The 12,500-nt window shown below is 41.2% G+C and overlaps 43 non-coding genes across 43 annotated transcripts; all 43 read left to right on the top strand.

Moving 5' to 3' along the window:
• Window positions 1-76: 76 nt before the first annotated feature.
• Window positions 77-148, top strand: trnaa-ugc (transfer RNA alanine (anticodon UGC)). The gene has a single exon. It is a non-coding gene; the product is annotated as a tRNA-Ala (tRNA).
• Window positions 149-360: 212 nt separating this feature from the next.
• On the top strand, window positions 361-432 carry trnaa-ugc (transfer RNA alanine (anticodon UGC)). Its single transcript has one exon. It is a non-coding gene; the product is annotated as a tRNA-Ala (tRNA).
• Window positions 433-642: 210 nt separating this feature from the next.
• On the top strand, window positions 643-714 carry trnaa-cgc (transfer RNA alanine (anticodon CGC)). Its single transcript has one exon. It is a non-coding gene; the product is annotated as a tRNA-Ala (tRNA).
• Window positions 715-926: 212 nt separating this feature from the next.
• trnaa-ugc (transfer RNA alanine (anticodon UGC)) lies at window positions 927-998 on the top strand. The gene has a single exon. It is a non-coding gene; the product is annotated as a tRNA-Ala (tRNA).
• A 212-nt stretch (window positions 999-1,210) lies between these two features.
• trnaa-ugc (transfer RNA alanine (anticodon UGC)) lies at window positions 1,211-1,282 on the top strand. Its single transcript has one exon. It is a non-coding gene; the product is annotated as a tRNA-Ala (tRNA).
• Window positions 1,283-1,494: 212 nt separating this feature from the next.
• Window positions 1,495-1,566, top strand: trnaa-ugc (transfer RNA alanine (anticodon UGC)). Its single transcript has one exon. It is a non-coding gene; the product is annotated as a tRNA-Ala (tRNA).
• A 203-nt stretch (window positions 1,567-1,769) lies between these two features.
• trnaa-cgc (transfer RNA alanine (anticodon CGC)) lies at window positions 1,770-1,841 on the top strand. Its single transcript has one exon. It is a non-coding gene; the product is annotated as a tRNA-Ala (tRNA).
• Window positions 1,842-2,052: 211 nt separating this feature from the next.
• On the top strand, window positions 2,053-2,124 carry trnaa-ugc (transfer RNA alanine (anticodon UGC)). The gene has a single exon. It is a non-coding gene; the product is annotated as a tRNA-Ala (tRNA).
• A 212-nt stretch (window positions 2,125-2,336) lies between these two features.
• Window positions 2,337-2,408, top strand: trnaa-ugc (transfer RNA alanine (anticodon UGC)). Its single transcript has one exon. It is a non-coding gene; the product is annotated as a tRNA-Ala (tRNA).
• Window positions 2,409-2,620: 212 nt separating this feature from the next.
• On the top strand, window positions 2,621-2,692 carry trnaa-ugc (transfer RNA alanine (anticodon UGC)). Its single transcript has one exon. It is a non-coding gene; the product is annotated as a tRNA-Ala (tRNA).
• Window positions 2,693-2,902: 210 nt separating this feature from the next.
• trnaa-ugc (transfer RNA alanine (anticodon UGC)) lies at window positions 2,903-2,974 on the top strand. The gene has a single exon. It is a non-coding gene; the product is annotated as a tRNA-Ala (tRNA).
• Window positions 2,975-3,186: 212 nt separating this feature from the next.
• Window positions 3,187-3,258, top strand: trnaa-cgc (transfer RNA alanine (anticodon CGC)). The gene has a single exon. It is a non-coding gene; the product is annotated as a tRNA-Ala (tRNA).
• A 212-nt stretch (window positions 3,259-3,470) lies between these two features.
• On the top strand, window positions 3,471-3,542 carry trnaa-ugc (transfer RNA alanine (anticodon UGC)). Its single transcript has one exon. It is a non-coding gene; the product is annotated as a tRNA-Ala (tRNA).
• A 212-nt stretch (window positions 3,543-3,754) lies between these two features.
• trnaa-ugc (transfer RNA alanine (anticodon UGC)) lies at window positions 3,755-3,826 on the top strand. Its single transcript has one exon. It is a non-coding gene; the product is annotated as a tRNA-Ala (tRNA).
• A 203-nt stretch (window positions 3,827-4,029) lies between these two features.
• trnaa-cgc (transfer RNA alanine (anticodon CGC)) lies at window positions 4,030-4,101 on the top strand. Its single transcript has one exon. It is a non-coding gene; the product is annotated as a tRNA-Ala (tRNA).
• Window positions 4,102-4,312: 211 nt separating this feature from the next.
• trnaa-ugc (transfer RNA alanine (anticodon UGC)) lies at window positions 4,313-4,384 on the top strand. Its single transcript has one exon. It is a non-coding gene; the product is annotated as a tRNA-Ala (tRNA).
• Window positions 4,385-4,596: 212 nt separating this feature from the next.
• trnaa-ugc (transfer RNA alanine (anticodon UGC)) lies at window positions 4,597-4,668 on the top strand. Its single transcript has one exon. It is a non-coding gene; the product is annotated as a tRNA-Ala (tRNA).
• Window positions 4,669-4,876: 208 nt separating this feature from the next.
• Window positions 4,877-4,948, top strand: trnaa-ugc (transfer RNA alanine (anticodon UGC)). The gene has a single exon. It is a non-coding gene; the product is annotated as a tRNA-Ala (tRNA).
• Window positions 4,949-5,159: 211 nt separating this feature from the next.
• trnaa-ugc (transfer RNA alanine (anticodon UGC)) lies at window positions 5,160-5,231 on the top strand. The gene has a single exon. It is a non-coding gene; the product is annotated as a tRNA-Ala (tRNA).
• Window positions 5,232-5,442: 211 nt separating this feature from the next.
• trnaa-ugc (transfer RNA alanine (anticodon UGC)) lies at window positions 5,443-5,514 on the top strand. The gene has a single exon. It is a non-coding gene; the product is annotated as a tRNA-Ala (tRNA).
• Window positions 5,515-5,725: 211 nt separating this feature from the next.
• On the top strand, window positions 5,726-5,797 carry trnaa-ugc (transfer RNA alanine (anticodon UGC)). The gene has a single exon. It is a non-coding gene; the product is annotated as a tRNA-Ala (tRNA).
• A 212-nt stretch (window positions 5,798-6,009) lies between these two features.
• trnaa-cgc (transfer RNA alanine (anticodon CGC)) lies at window positions 6,010-6,081 on the top strand. Its single transcript has one exon. It is a non-coding gene; the product is annotated as a tRNA-Ala (tRNA).
• A 213-nt stretch (window positions 6,082-6,294) lies between these two features.
• trnaa-ugc (transfer RNA alanine (anticodon UGC)) lies at window positions 6,295-6,366 on the top strand. The gene has a single exon. It is a non-coding gene; the product is annotated as a tRNA-Ala (tRNA).
• A 210-nt stretch (window positions 6,367-6,576) lies between these two features.
• Window positions 6,577-6,648, top strand: trnaa-ugc (transfer RNA alanine (anticodon UGC)). The gene has a single exon. It is a non-coding gene; the product is annotated as a tRNA-Ala (tRNA).
• Window positions 6,649-6,860: 212 nt separating this feature from the next.
• On the top strand, window positions 6,861-6,932 carry trnaa-cgc (transfer RNA alanine (anticodon CGC)). Its single transcript has one exon. It is a non-coding gene; the product is annotated as a tRNA-Ala (tRNA).
• A 212-nt stretch (window positions 6,933-7,144) lies between these two features.
• On the top strand, window positions 7,145-7,216 carry trnaa-ugc (transfer RNA alanine (anticodon UGC)). The gene has a single exon. It is a non-coding gene; the product is annotated as a tRNA-Ala (tRNA).
• A 212-nt stretch (window positions 7,217-7,428) lies between these two features.
• trnaa-ugc (transfer RNA alanine (anticodon UGC)) lies at window positions 7,429-7,500 on the top strand. The gene has a single exon. It is a non-coding gene; the product is annotated as a tRNA-Ala (tRNA).
• Window positions 7,501-7,703: 203 nt separating this feature from the next.
• Window positions 7,704-7,775, top strand: trnaa-ugc (transfer RNA alanine (anticodon UGC)). The gene has a single exon. It is a non-coding gene; the product is annotated as a tRNA-Ala (tRNA).
• Window positions 7,776-7,987: 212 nt separating this feature from the next.
• On the top strand, window positions 7,988-8,059 carry trnaa-ugc (transfer RNA alanine (anticodon UGC)). The gene has a single exon. It is a non-coding gene; the product is annotated as a tRNA-Ala (tRNA).
• A 493-nt stretch (window positions 8,060-8,552) lies between these two features.
• Window positions 8,553-8,624, top strand: trnaa-ugc (transfer RNA alanine (anticodon UGC)). Its single transcript has one exon. It is a non-coding gene; the product is annotated as a tRNA-Ala (tRNA).
• A 212-nt stretch (window positions 8,625-8,836) lies between these two features.
• Window positions 8,837-8,908, top strand: trnaa-ugc (transfer RNA alanine (anticodon UGC)). Its single transcript has one exon. It is a non-coding gene; the product is annotated as a tRNA-Ala (tRNA).
• Window positions 8,909-9,120: 212 nt separating this feature from the next.
• On the top strand, window positions 9,121-9,192 carry trnaa-ugc (transfer RNA alanine (anticodon UGC)). Its single transcript has one exon. It is a non-coding gene; the product is annotated as a tRNA-Ala (tRNA).
• A 227-nt stretch (window positions 9,193-9,419) lies between these two features.
• Window positions 9,420-9,491, top strand: trnaa-ugc (transfer RNA alanine (anticodon UGC)). Its single transcript has one exon. It is a non-coding gene; the product is annotated as a tRNA-Ala (tRNA).
• A 212-nt stretch (window positions 9,492-9,703) lies between these two features.
• Window positions 9,704-9,775, top strand: trnaa-ugc (transfer RNA alanine (anticodon UGC)). Its single transcript has one exon. It is a non-coding gene; the product is annotated as a tRNA-Ala (tRNA).
• Window positions 9,776-10,000: 225 nt separating this feature from the next.
• On the top strand, window positions 10,001-10,072 carry trnaa-ugc (transfer RNA alanine (anticodon UGC)). The gene has a single exon. It is a non-coding gene; the product is annotated as a tRNA-Ala (tRNA).
• A 211-nt stretch (window positions 10,073-10,283) lies between these two features.
• Window positions 10,284-10,355, top strand: trnaa-ugc (transfer RNA alanine (anticodon UGC)). Its single transcript has one exon. It is a non-coding gene; the product is annotated as a tRNA-Ala (tRNA).
• Window positions 10,356-10,567: 212 nt separating this feature from the next.
• On the top strand, window positions 10,568-10,639 carry trnaa-cgc (transfer RNA alanine (anticodon CGC)). The gene has a single exon. It is a non-coding gene; the product is annotated as a tRNA-Ala (tRNA).
• A 212-nt stretch (window positions 10,640-10,851) lies between these two features.
• trnaa-ugc (transfer RNA alanine (anticodon UGC)) lies at window positions 10,852-10,923 on the top strand. The gene has a single exon. It is a non-coding gene; the product is annotated as a tRNA-Ala (tRNA).
• Window positions 10,924-11,133: 210 nt separating this feature from the next.
• On the top strand, window positions 11,134-11,205 carry trnaa-ugc (transfer RNA alanine (anticodon UGC)). Its single transcript has one exon. It is a non-coding gene; the product is annotated as a tRNA-Ala (tRNA).
• A 212-nt stretch (window positions 11,206-11,417) lies between these two features.
• On the top strand, window positions 11,418-11,489 carry trnaa-ugc (transfer RNA alanine (anticodon UGC)). The gene has a single exon. It is a non-coding gene; the product is annotated as a tRNA-Ala (tRNA).
• Window positions 11,490-11,701: 212 nt separating this feature from the next.
• On the top strand, window positions 11,702-11,773 carry trnaa-ugc (transfer RNA alanine (anticodon UGC)). The gene has a single exon. It is a non-coding gene; the product is annotated as a tRNA-Ala (tRNA).
• Window positions 11,774-11,985: 212 nt separating this feature from the next.
• trnaa-ugc (transfer RNA alanine (anticodon UGC)) lies at window positions 11,986-12,057 on the top strand. Its single transcript has one exon. It is a non-coding gene; the product is annotated as a tRNA-Ala (tRNA).
• Window positions 12,058-12,260: 203 nt separating this feature from the next.
• Window positions 12,261-12,332, top strand: trnaa-ugc (transfer RNA alanine (anticodon UGC)). The gene has a single exon. It is a non-coding gene; the product is annotated as a tRNA-Ala (tRNA).
• The last annotated feature ends 168 nt before the right edge of the window (window positions 12,333-12,500 follow it).

The raw sequence follows: 12,500 nt of genomic DNA on the forward strand, positions 1-12,500 counted from the left end.
TTGACATAAACATTTTGACATTTTGTCCACCACAGTAAAAAGGCGGAATAAAAAGAAAATTATGCAACTTTCAACTGGGGATGTAGCTCAGTGGTAGAGCGCATGCTTCGCATGTATGAGGCCCTGGCTTCAATCCTCAGCATCTCCAAGAACCTTTTGAGGTTTTGTTCACAGACGATAAACAGGGTTAAGAAAGCGGTGTATGGTCCTGGGTTTAGTTGCAGTGTCACCGTTTGTTTTGAATCGTTCACTAAAATATGTTTGCCTTTTCTGCACAATCAGAATTGACATAAACCATTTGACATTCTGTCCACCACAGTAAAAAGGCAAAAAAAAAAAGAAAATTATCAACTTTCAACTGGGGATGTAGCTCAGTGGTAGAGCGCATGCTTTGCATGTATGAGGTCCTGGGTTCAATCCCCAGCATCTCCAAGAACCTTTTGAGGTTTTGTCCACAGACAAACAGAGTAAAGAAAGATTTTGATTGTCCTAGGTTCAGTTGCAGCGTCTACAATTGTCTTGAATCATTCACTAAAATATGTTTGCCTTTTCAGCACAATCAGAATTGACTTAATCGTTTTGAGGTTCCGTCCACAACGCTAAGAAGGGTGGAAACAAAAAAAAAAATGTTTGTTTTCACAGGGGGATGTAGCTCAGTGGTAGAGCGCATGCATTGCATGTATGAGGTCTTGGGTTCAATCCCCAGCATCTCCAAAAGCCTTTCAAGGTTTTGTCCACAGACGATAAACAGGGTTAAGAAAGCAGTTTATGGTCCTAGGTTCAGTTGCAGCGTCATCAATTGTCTTGGATCGTTCACTAAAATATGTTTGCCTTTTCTGCACAATCAGAATTGACATAAACATTTTGACATTTTGTCCACCACAGTAAAAAGGCGGAATAAAAAGAAAATTATTCAACTTTAAACTGGGGATGTAGCTCAGTGGTAGAGCGCATGCTTCGCATGTATGAGGCCCTGGGTTCAATCCCCAGCATCTCCAAGAACCTTTTGAGGTTTTGTTCACAGACGATAAACAGGGTTAAGAAAGCGGTGTATGGTCCTGGGTTTAGTTGCAGTGTCACCGTTTGTCTTGAATCATTCACTAAAATATGTTTGCCTTTTCTGCACAATCAGAATTGACATAAACATTTTGACATTCTGTCCACCACAGTAAAAAGGCGAAAAAAAAAGAAAAATATTCCCCTTTCAACTGGGGATGTAGCTCAGTGGTAGAGCGCATGCTTTGCATGTATGAGGTCCTGGGTTCAATCCCCAGCATCTCCAAGAGCCTTTTGAGGTTCTGTCCATAGACGATGAACAGGGTTAGGAAAGCGGTGTATGGTCCTAGGTTCAGTTGCAGCATCTTCAATTGTCTTGAATCATTCACTAAAATATGTTTGCCTTTTCTGCACAATCAGAATTGACATAAACATTTTGACATTCTATCCACCACAGTAAAAAGGCGAAAAAAAAAGAAAAATATTCCCCTTTCAACTGGGGATGTATCTCAGTGGTAGAGCGCATGCTTTGCATGTATGAGGTGCTGGGTTCAATCCCCAGTATCTCCAAGAGCCTTTCGAGGTTCTGTCCACAGACGAAGAACAGGGTTAAGAAAGTGGTGTATGGTCATAGGTTCAGTTGCAGCGTCTTGAATCATTCACTAAAATATGTTTGCCTTTTCTGCACAATCAGAATTGACATAAACATTTTGACGTTCTGTCCACCACAGTAAAAAGGCGAAAAAAAAAAGAAAAATATTCCCCTTTCAACTGGGGATGTAGCTCAGTGGTAAAGCGCATGCTTTGCATGTATGAGGTCCTGGGTTCAATCACCAGCATCTCCAAGAGCCTTTTGAGGTTCTGTCCATAGACGATGAACAGGGTTAAGAAAGCGGTGTATGGTCCTAGGTTCAGTTGCAGCATCTTCAATTGTCTTGAATCATTCACTAAAATTTGTTTGCCTTTTCTGCACAATCAGAATTGACATTAACATTTTGACGTTCCGTCCACCACAGTAAAAAGGCGGAATAAAAGAAAAATATTACCGTTTCAACTGGGGATGTAGCTCAGTGGTAGAGCGCATGCTTCGCATGTATGAGGTCCTGGGTTCAATCCCCAGCATCTCCAAGAGCCTTTTGAGATTCTGTTCACAGACGATAAACAGGGTTGAGAAAGCGGTGTATGGTCCTAGGTTCAGTTGCAGCATCTTCAATTGTCTTGAATCATTCACTAAAATATGTTTGCCTTTTCTGCACAATCAGAATTGACATAAACATTTTGACATTTTGTCCACCACAGTAAAAAGGCGGAATAAAAAGAAAATTATGCAACTTTCAACTGGGGATGTAGCTCAGTGGTAGAGCGCATGCTTCGCATGTATGAGGCCCTGGCTTCAATCCTCAGCATCTCCAAGAACCTTTTGAGGTTTTGTTCACAGACGATAAACAGGGTTAAGAAAGCGGTGTATGGTCCTGGGTTTAGTTGCAGTGTCACCGTTTGTTTTGAATCGTTCACTAAAATATGTTTGCCTTTTCTGCACAATCAGAATTGACATAAACCATTTGACATTCTGTCCACCACAGTAAAAAGGCAAAAAAAAAAAGAAAATTATCAACTTTCAACTGGGGATGTAGCTCAGTGGTAGAGCGCATGCTTTGCATGTATGAGGTCCTGGGTTCAATCCCCAGCATCTCCAAGAACCTTTTGAGGTTTTGTCCACAGACAAACAGAGTAAAGAAAGATTTTGATTGTCCTAGGTTCAGTTGCAGCGTCTACAATTGTCTTGAATCATTCACTAAAATATGTTTGCCTTTTCAGCACAATCAGAATTGACTTAATCGTTTTGAGGTTCCGTCCACAACGCTAAGAAGGGTGGAAACAAAAAAAAAAATGTTTGTTTTCACAGGGGGATGTAGCTCAGTGGTAGAGCGCATGCATTGCATGTATGAGGTCTTGGGTTCAATCCCCAGCATCTCCAAAAGCCTTTCAAGGTTTTGTCCACAGACGATAAACAGGGTTAAGAAAGCAGTTTATGGTCCTAGGTTCAGTTGCAGCGTCATCAATTGTCTTGGATCGTTCACTAAAATATGTTTGCCTTTTCTGCACAATCAGAATTGACATAAACATTTTGACATTTTGTCCACCACAGTAAAAAGGCGGAATAAAAAGAAAATTATTCAACTTTAAACTGGGGATGTAGCTCAGTGGTAGAGCGCATGCTTCGCATGTATGAGGCCCTGGGTTCAATCCCCAGCATCTCCAAGAACCTTTTGAGGTTTTGTTCACAGACGATAAACAGGGTTAAGAAAGCGGTGTATGGTCCTGGGTTTAGTTGCAGTGTCACCGTTTGTCTTGAATCATTCACTAAAATATGTTTGCCTTTTCTGCACAATCAGAATTGACATAAACATTTTGACATTCTGTCCACCACAGTAAAAAGGCGAAAAAAAAAGAAAAATATTCCCCTTTCAACTGGGGATGTAGCTCAGTGGTAGAGCGCATGCTTTGCATGTATGAGGTCCTGGGTTCAATCCCCAGCATCTCCAAGAGCCTTTTGAGGTTCTGTCCATAGACGATGAACAGGGTTAGGAAAGCGGTGTATGGTCCTAGGTTCAGTTGCAGCATCTTCAATTGTCTTGAATCATTCACTAAAATATGTTTGCCTTTTCTGCACAATCAGAATTGACATAAACATTTTGACATTCTATCCACCACAGTAAAAAGGCGAAAAAAAAAGAAAAATATTCCCCTTTCAACTGGGGATGTATCTCAGTGGTAGAGCGCATGCTTTGCATGTATGAGGTGCTGGGTTCAATCCCCAGTATCTCCAAGAGCCTTTCGAGGTTCTGTCCACAGACGAAGAACAGGGTTAAGAAAGTGGTGTATGGTCATAGGTTCAGTTGCAGCGTCTTGAATCATTCACTAAAATATGTTTGCCTTTTCTGCACAATCAGAATTGACATAAACATTTTGACGTTCTGTCCACCACAGTAAAAAGGCGAAAAAAAAAAGAAAAATATTCCCCTTTCAACTGGGGATGTAGCTCAGTGGTAAAGCGCATGCTTTGCATGTATGAGGTCCTGGGTTCAATCACCAGCATCTCCAAGAGCCTTTTGAGGTTCTGTCCATAGACGATGAACAGGGTTAAGAAAGCGGTGTATGGTCCTAGGTTCAGTTGCAGCATCTTCAATTGTCTTGAATCATTCACTAAAATTTGTTTGCCTTTTCTGCACAATCAGAATTGACATTAACATTTTGACGTTCCGTCCACCACAGTAAAAAGGCGGAATAAAAGAAAAATATTACCGTTTCAACTGGGGATGTAGCTCAGTGGTAGAGCGCATGCTTCGCATGTATGAGGTCCTGGGTTCAATCCCCAGCATCTCCAAGAGCCTTTTGAGATTCTGTTCACAGACGATAAACAGGGTTGAGAAAGCGGTGTATGGTCCTGGGTTTAGTTGCAGTGTCACCGTTTGTCTTGAATCATTCACTAAAATATGTTTGCCTTTTCTGCACAATCAGAATTGACATAAACATTTTGACGTTCCGTCCACCACAGTAAAAAGGCGGAATAAACAGAAAAATACTCAACGTTCAATTGGGGATGTAGCTCAGTGGTAGAGCGCATGCTTTGCATGTATGAGGTCCTGGGTTCAATCCCCAGCATCTCCAAGAACCTTTTGAGGTTTTGTCCACAGACAAACAGGGTAAATAAAGATTTTGATTGTCCTAGGTTCAGTTGCAGCGTCTACAATTGTCTTGAATCATTCACTAAAATATGTTTGCCTTTTCCGCACAATCAGAATTGACTTAATCGTTTTGAGGTTCCGTCCACAACCCTAAGAAGAGGGAAAAGAAAAAAAAATGTTTGTTTTGACAGGGGGATGTAGCTCAGTGGTAGAGCGCATGCTTTGCATGTATGAGGTTCTGGGTTCAATCCCCAGCATCTCCAAGAGCCTTTCAAGGTTCTGTCCACAGACGATAAACAGGGTTAAGAAAGCAGTTTATGGTCCTAGGTTCAGTTGCAGCGTCATCAATTGTCTTGAATCGTTCACTAAAATATGTTTGCCTTTTCTGCACAATCAGAATTGACATAAACATTTTGATGTTCTGTCTACCACAGAAAAAGGCGGAATAAAAAGAAAAATATTACCCTTTCAACTGGGGATGTAGCTCAGTGGTAGAGCGCAAGCTTTGCATGTATGAGGTCCTGGGTTCAATCCCCAGCATCTCCAAGAGCCTTTCAAGGTTCTGTCCACAGACGATAAGCAGGGTTAAGAAAGCAGTTTATGGTCCTAGGTTCAGTTGCAGCGTCTTCAATTGTCTTGATTCATTCACTAAAATATGTTTGCCTTTTCTGCACAATCAGAATTGACATAAACATTTTGACATTCTGTCCACCACAGTAAAAAGGCGAAAAAAAAGAACAATATTCCCCTTTAAACTGGGGATGTAGCTCAGTGGTAGAGCACATGCTTTGCATGTATGACGTCCTGGGTTTAATCCCCAGCATCTCCAAGAGCCTTTTGAGGTTCTGTCCATATACGATGAACAGGTTTAGGAAAGCGGTGTATGGTCCTAGGTTCAGTTGCAGCATCTTCAATTGTCTTGAATCGTTCACTAAAATATGTTTGCCTTTTCTGCACAATCAGAATTGACATAAACATTTTGACGTTCTGTCCACCACAGTAAAAAGGCGGAATAAAAGAAAAATATTACTTTTTCAACTGGGGATGTAGCTCAGTGGTAGAGCACATGCTTTGCATGTATGAGGTCTTGGGTTCAATTCCCAGTATCTCCAAGAGCCTTTTGAGGTTCTGTCCACAGACGATAAACAGGGTTAAGAAAGTGGTGTATGGTCATAGGTTCAGTTGCAGCGTCTTCAATTGTCTTGAATCATTCACTAAAATATGTTTGCCTTTTCTGCACAATCAGAATTGACATAAACATTTTGACATTTTGTCCACCACAGTAAAAAGGCGGAATAAAAAGAAAATTATGCAACTTTCAACTGGGGATGTAGCTCAGTGGTAGAGCGCATGCTTCGCATGTATGAGGCCCTGGCTTCAATCCTCAGCATCTCCAAGAACCTTTTGAGGTTTTGTTCACAGACGATAAACAGGGTTAAGAAAGCGGTGTATGGTCCTGGGTTTAGTTGCAGTGTCACCGTTTGTCTTGAATCGTTCACTAAAATATGTTTGCCTTTTCTGCACAATCAGAATTGACATAAACATTTTGACATTCTGTCCACCACAGTAAAAAGGCAAAAAAAAAAAAGAAAATTATCAACTTTCAACTGGGGATGTAGCTCAGTGGTAGAGCGCATGCTTTGCATGTATGAGGTCCTGGGTTCAATCCCCAGCATCTCCAAGAACCTTTTGAGGTTTTGTCCACAGACAAACAGAGTAAAGAAAGATTTTGATTGTCCTAGGTTCAGTTGCAGCGTCTACAATTGTCTTGAATCATTCACTAAAATATGTTTGCCTTTTCAGCACAATCAGAATTGACTTAATCGTTTTGAGGTTCCGTCCACAACGCTAAGAAGGGTGGAAACAAAAAAAAAAATGTTTGTTTTCACAGGGGGATGTAGCTCAGTGGTAGAGCGCATGCATTGCATGTATGAGGTCTTGGGTTCAATCCCCAGCATCTCCAAAAGCCTTTCAAGGTTTTGTCCACAGACGATAAACAGGGTTAAGAAAGCAGTTTATGGTCCTAGGTTCAGTTGCAGCGTCATCAATTGTCTTGGATCGTTCACTAAAATATGTTTGCCTTTTCTGCACAATCAGAATTGACATAAACATTTTGACATTTTGTCCACCACAGTAAAAAGGCGGAATAAAAAGAAAATTATTCAACTTTAAACTGGGGATGTAGCTCAGTGGTAGAGCGCATGCTTCGCATGTATGAGGCCCTGGGTTCAATCCCCAGCATCTCCAAGAACCTTTTGAGGTTTTGTTCACAGACGATAAACAGGGTTAAGAAAGCGGTGTATGGTCCTGGGTTTAGTTGCAGTGTCACCGTTTGTCTTGAATCATTCACTAAAATATGTTTGCCTTTTCTGCACAATCAGAATTGACATAAACATTTTGACATTCTGTCCACCACAGTAAAAAGGCGAAAAAAAAAGAAAAATATTCCCCTTTCAACTGGGGATGTAGCTCAGTGGTAGAGCGCATGCTTTGCATGTATGAGGTCCTGGGTTCAATCCCCAGCATCTCCAAGAGCCTTTTGAGGTTCTGTCCATAGACGATGAACAGGGTTAGGAAAGCGGTGTATGGTCCTAGGTTCAGTTGCAGCATCTTCAATTGTCTTGAATCATTCACTAAAATATGTTTGCCTTTTCTGCACAATCAGAATTGACATAAACATTTTGACATTCTATCCACCACAGTAAAAAGGCGAAAAAAAAAGAAAAATATTCCCCTTTCAACTGGGGATGTATCTCAGTGGTAGAGCGCATGCTTTGCATGTATGAGGTGCTGGGTTCAATCCCCAGTATCTCCAAGAGCCTTTCGAGGTTCTGTCCACAGACGAAGAACAGGGTTAAGAAAGTGGTGTATGGTCATAGGTTCAGTTGCAGCGTCTTGAATCATTCACTAAAATATGTTTGCCTTTTCTGCACAATCAGAATTGACATAAACATTTTGACGTTCTGTCCACCACAGTAAAAAGGCGAAAAAAAAAAGAAAAATATTCCCCTTTCAACTGGGGATGTAGCTCAGTGGTAAAGCGCATGCTTTGCATGTATGAGGTCCTGGGTTCAATCACCAGCATCTCCAAGAGCCTTTTGAGGTTCTGTCCATAGACGATGAACAGGGTTAAGAAAGCGGTGTATGGTCCTAGGTTCAGTTGCAGCATCTTCAATTGTCTTGAATCATTCACTAAAATTTGTTTGCCTTTTCTGCACAATCAGAATTGACATTAACATTTTGACGTTCCGTCCACCACAGTAAAAAGGCGAAAAAAAAAGAAAAATAATCAACTTTCAACTGGGGATGTAGCTCAGTGGTAGAGCGCATGCTTCGCATGTATGAGGTCCTGGGTTCAATCCCCAGCATCTCCAAGAGCCTTTTGAGATTCTGTTCACAGACGATAAACAGGGTTGAGAAAGCGGTGTATGGTCCTGGGTTTAGTTGCAGTGTCACCGTTTGTCTTGAATCATTCACTAAAATATGTTTGCCTTTTCTGCACAATCAGAATTGACATAAACATTTTGACGTTCCGTCCACCACAGTAAAAAGGCGGAATAAACAGAAAAACACTCAACGTTCAACTGGGGATGTAGCTCGGTGGTAGAGCGCATTCTTTGCATGTATGAGGTCCTGGACTCAATCCCCAGCATCTCCAAGAGCCTTTTGAGGTTTTGTCCACAGACAAACAGGGTAAAGAAAGATTTTGATTGTCCTAGGTTCAGTTGCAGCGTCTACAATTGTCTTGAATCATTCACTAAAATATGTTTGCCTTTTCCGCACAATCAGAATTGACTTAATCGTTTTGAGGTTCCGTCCACAACCCTAAGAAGGGGGAAAACAAAAAAAAAATGTTTGTTTACACAGGGGGATGTAGCTCAGTGGTAGAGCGCATGCTTTGCATGTATGAGGTCCTGGGTTCAATCCCCAGCATCTCCAAGAGCCTTTCAAGGTTCTGTCCACAGACGATAAACAGGGTTAAGAAAGCAGTTTATGGTCCTAGGTTCAGTTGCAGCGTCTTCAATTGTCTTGAATCGTTCACTAAAATATGTTTGCCTTTTCAGCACAATCAGAATTGACATAAACATTTTGATGTTCTGTCTACCACAGTAAAAAGGCGGAATAAAAAGAAAAATATTACCCTTTCAACCGGGGATGTAGCTCAGTGGTAGAGCGCATGCTTTGCATGTATGAGGTCCTGGGTTCAATCCCCAGCATCTCCAAGAGCCTTTCAAGGTTCTGTCCACAGACGATAAACAGGGTTAAGAAAGCAGTTTATGGTCCTAGGTTCAGTTGCAGCGTCTTCAATTGTCTTGAATCGTTCACTAAAATATGTTTGCCTTTTCAGCACAATCAGAATTGACATAAACATTTTGATGTTCTGTCTACCACAGTAAAAAGGCGGAATAAAAAGAAAAATATTACCCTTTCAACCGGGGATGTAGCTCAGTGGTAGAGCGCATGCTTTGCATGTATGAGGGCCTGGGTTCAATCCCCAGCATCTCCAAGAACCTTTTGAGGTTTTGTCCACAGACAAACAGGGTTAAGAAAGCTGTTGATTTTGAGGGTTAAGAAAGCTGTCCTAGGTTCAGTTGCAGCGTCTTCAATTGTCTTGATTCATTCACTAAAATATGTTTGCCTTTTCTGCACAATCAGAATTGACATAAACATTTTGACATTTTGTCCACCACAGTAAAATAGCGGAATAAAAAGAAAATTTTTCAACTCTCAACTGGGGATGTAGCTCAGTGGTAGAGGGCATGCTTCGCATGTATGAGGCCCTGGGTTCAATCCCCAGCATCTCCAAGAACCTTTTGAGGTTTTGTTCACAGACGATAAACAGGGTTGAGAAAGCGGTGTATGGTCCTGGGTTTAGTTGCAGTGTCACCGTTTGTCTTGAATCATTCACTAAAATATGTTTGCCTTTTCTGCACAATCAGAATTGACAAACATTTTGACATTCTGTCCACCACAGTAAAAAGGTAAAAAAAAAAAAAGAAAATATTACCCTTTCAACTGGGGATGTAGCTCATTGGTAGAGCGCATGCCTTGCATGTATGAGGTCCTGGGTTCAATCCCCAGCATCTCCAAGAACTTTTTGAGGTTTTGTCCACAGACAAACAGGGTTAAGAAAGCTGTTGATTTTGAGGGTTAAGAAAGCTGTCCTAGGTTCAGTTGCAGCGTCTTCAATTGTCTTGATTCATTCACTAAAATATGTTTGCCTTTTCTGCACAATCAGAATTGACATAAACGTTTTGACATTCTGTCCACCACAGTAAAAAGGCGAAAAAAAGAACAATATTCCCCTTTAAACTGGGGATGTAGCTCAGTGGTAGAGCACATGCTTTGCATGTATGACGTCCTGGGTTTAATCCCCAGCATCTCCAAGAGCCTTTTGAGGTTCTGTCCATATACGATGAACAGGTTTAGGAAAGCGGTGTATGGTCCTAGGTTCAGTTGCAGCATCTTCAATTGTCTTGAATCGTTCACTAAAATATGTTTGCCTTTTCTGCACAATCAGAATTGACATAAACATTTTGACGTTCTGTCCACCACAGTAAAAAGGCGGAATAAAAGAAAAATATTACTTTTTCAACTGGGGATGTAGCTCAGTGGTAGAGCACATGCTTTGCATGTATGAGGTCTTGGGTTCAATTCCCAGTATCTCCAAGAGCCTTTTGAGGTTCTGTCCACAGACGATAAACAGGGTTAAGAAAGTGGTGTATGGTCATAGGTTCAGTTGCAGCGTCTTCAATTGTCTTGAATCATTCACTAAAATATGTTTGCCTTTTCTGCACAATCAGAATTGACATAAACATTTTGACATTTTGTCCACCACAGTAAAAAGGCGGAATAAAAAGAAAATTATGCAACTTTCAACTGGGGATGTAGCTCAGTGGTAGAGCGCATGCTTCGCATGTATGAGGCCCTGGCTTCAATCCTCAGCATCTCCAAGAACCTTTTGAGGTTTTGTTCACAGACGATAAACAGGGTTAAGAAAGCGGTGTATGGTCCTGGGTTTAGTTGCAGTGTCACCGTTTGTCTTGAATCGTTCACTAAAATATGTTTGCCTTTTCTGCACAATCAGAATTGACATAAACATTTTGACATTCTGTCCACCACAGTAAAAAGGCAAAAAAAAAAAGAAAATTATCAACTTTCAACTGGGGATGTAGCTCAGTGGTAGAGCGCATGCTTTGCATGTATGAGGTCCTGGGTTCAATCCCCAGCATCTCCAAGAACCTTTTGAGGTTTTGTCCACAGACAAACAGAGTAAAGAAAGATTTTGATTGTCCTAGGTTCAGTTGCAGCGTCTACAATTGTCTTGAATCATTCACTAAAATATGTTTGCCTTTTCAGCACAATCAGAATTGACTTAATCGTTTTGAGGTTCCGTCCACAACGCTAAGAAGGGTGGAAACAAAAAAAAAAATGTTTGTTTTCACAGGGGGATGTAGCTCAGTGGTAGAGCGCATGCATTGCATGTATGAGGTCTTGGGTTCAATCCCCAGCATCTCCAAAAGCCTTTCAAGGTTTTGTCCACAGACGATAAACAGGGTTAAGAAAGCAGTTTATGGTCCTAGGTTCAGTTGCAGCGTCATCAATTGTCTTGGATCGTTCACTAAAATATGTTTGCCTTTTCTGCACAATCAGAATTGACATAAACATTTTGACATTTTGTCCACCACAGTAAAAAGGCGGAATAAAAAGAAAATTATTCAACTTTAAACTGGGGATGTAGCTCAGTGGTAGAGCGCATGCTTCGCATGTATGAGGCCCTGGGTTCAATCCCCAGCATCTCCAAGAACCTTTTGAGGTTTTGTTCACAGACGATAAACAGGGTTAAGAAAGCGGTGTATGGTCCTGGGTTTAGTTGCAGTGTCACCGTTTGTCTTGAATCATTCACTAAAATATGTTTGCCTTTTCTGCACAATCAGAATTGACATAAACATTTTGACATTCTGTCCACCACAGTAAAAAGGCGAAAAAAAAAGAAAAATATTCCCCTTTCAACTGGGGATGTAGCTCAGTGGTAGAGCGCATGCTTTGCATGTATGAGGTCCTGGGTTCAATCCCCAGCATCTCCAAGAGCCTTTTGAGGTTCTGTCCATAGACGATGAACAGGGTTAGGAAAGCGGTGTATGGTCCTAGGTTCAGTTGCAGCATCTTCAATTGTCTTGAATCATTCACTAAAATATGTTTGCCTTTTCTGCACAATCAGAATTGACATAAACATTTTGACATTCTATCCACCACAGTAAAAAGGCGAAAAAAAAAGAAAAATATTCCCCTTTCAACTGGGGATGTATCTCAGTGGTAGAGCGCATGCTTTGCATGTATGAGGTGCTGGGTTCAATCCCCAGTATCTCCAAGAGCCTTTCGAGGTTCTGTCCACAGACGAAGAACAGGGTTAAGAAAGTGGTGTATGGTCATAGGTTCAGTTGCAGCGTCTTGAATCATTCACTAAAATATGTTTGCCTTTTCTGCACAATCAGAATTGACATAAACATTTTGACGTTCTGTCCACCACAGTAAAAAGGCGAAAAAAAAAAGAAAAATATTCCCCTTTCAACTGGGGATGTAGCTCAGTGGTAAAGCGCATGCTTTGCATGTATGAGGTCCTGGGTTCAATCACCAGCATCTCCAAGAGCCTTTTGAGGTTCTGTCCATAGACGATGAACAGGGTTAAGAAAGCGGTGTATGGTCCTAGGTTCAGTTGCAGCATCTTCAATTGTCTTGAATCATTCACTAAAATTTGTTTGCCTTTTCTGCACAATCAGAATTGACATTAACATTTTGACGTTCCGTCCACCA

This window comes from Danio rerio, chromosome 21, assembly GCF_052040795.2.
Source record: "Danio rerio strain M-AB ecotype USA chromosome 21, GRCz13ab, whole genome shotgun sequence".
NCBI classification, from domain to species: Eukaryota; Metazoa; Chordata; class Actinopteri; order Cypriniformes; family Danionidae; genus Danio; species Danio rerio.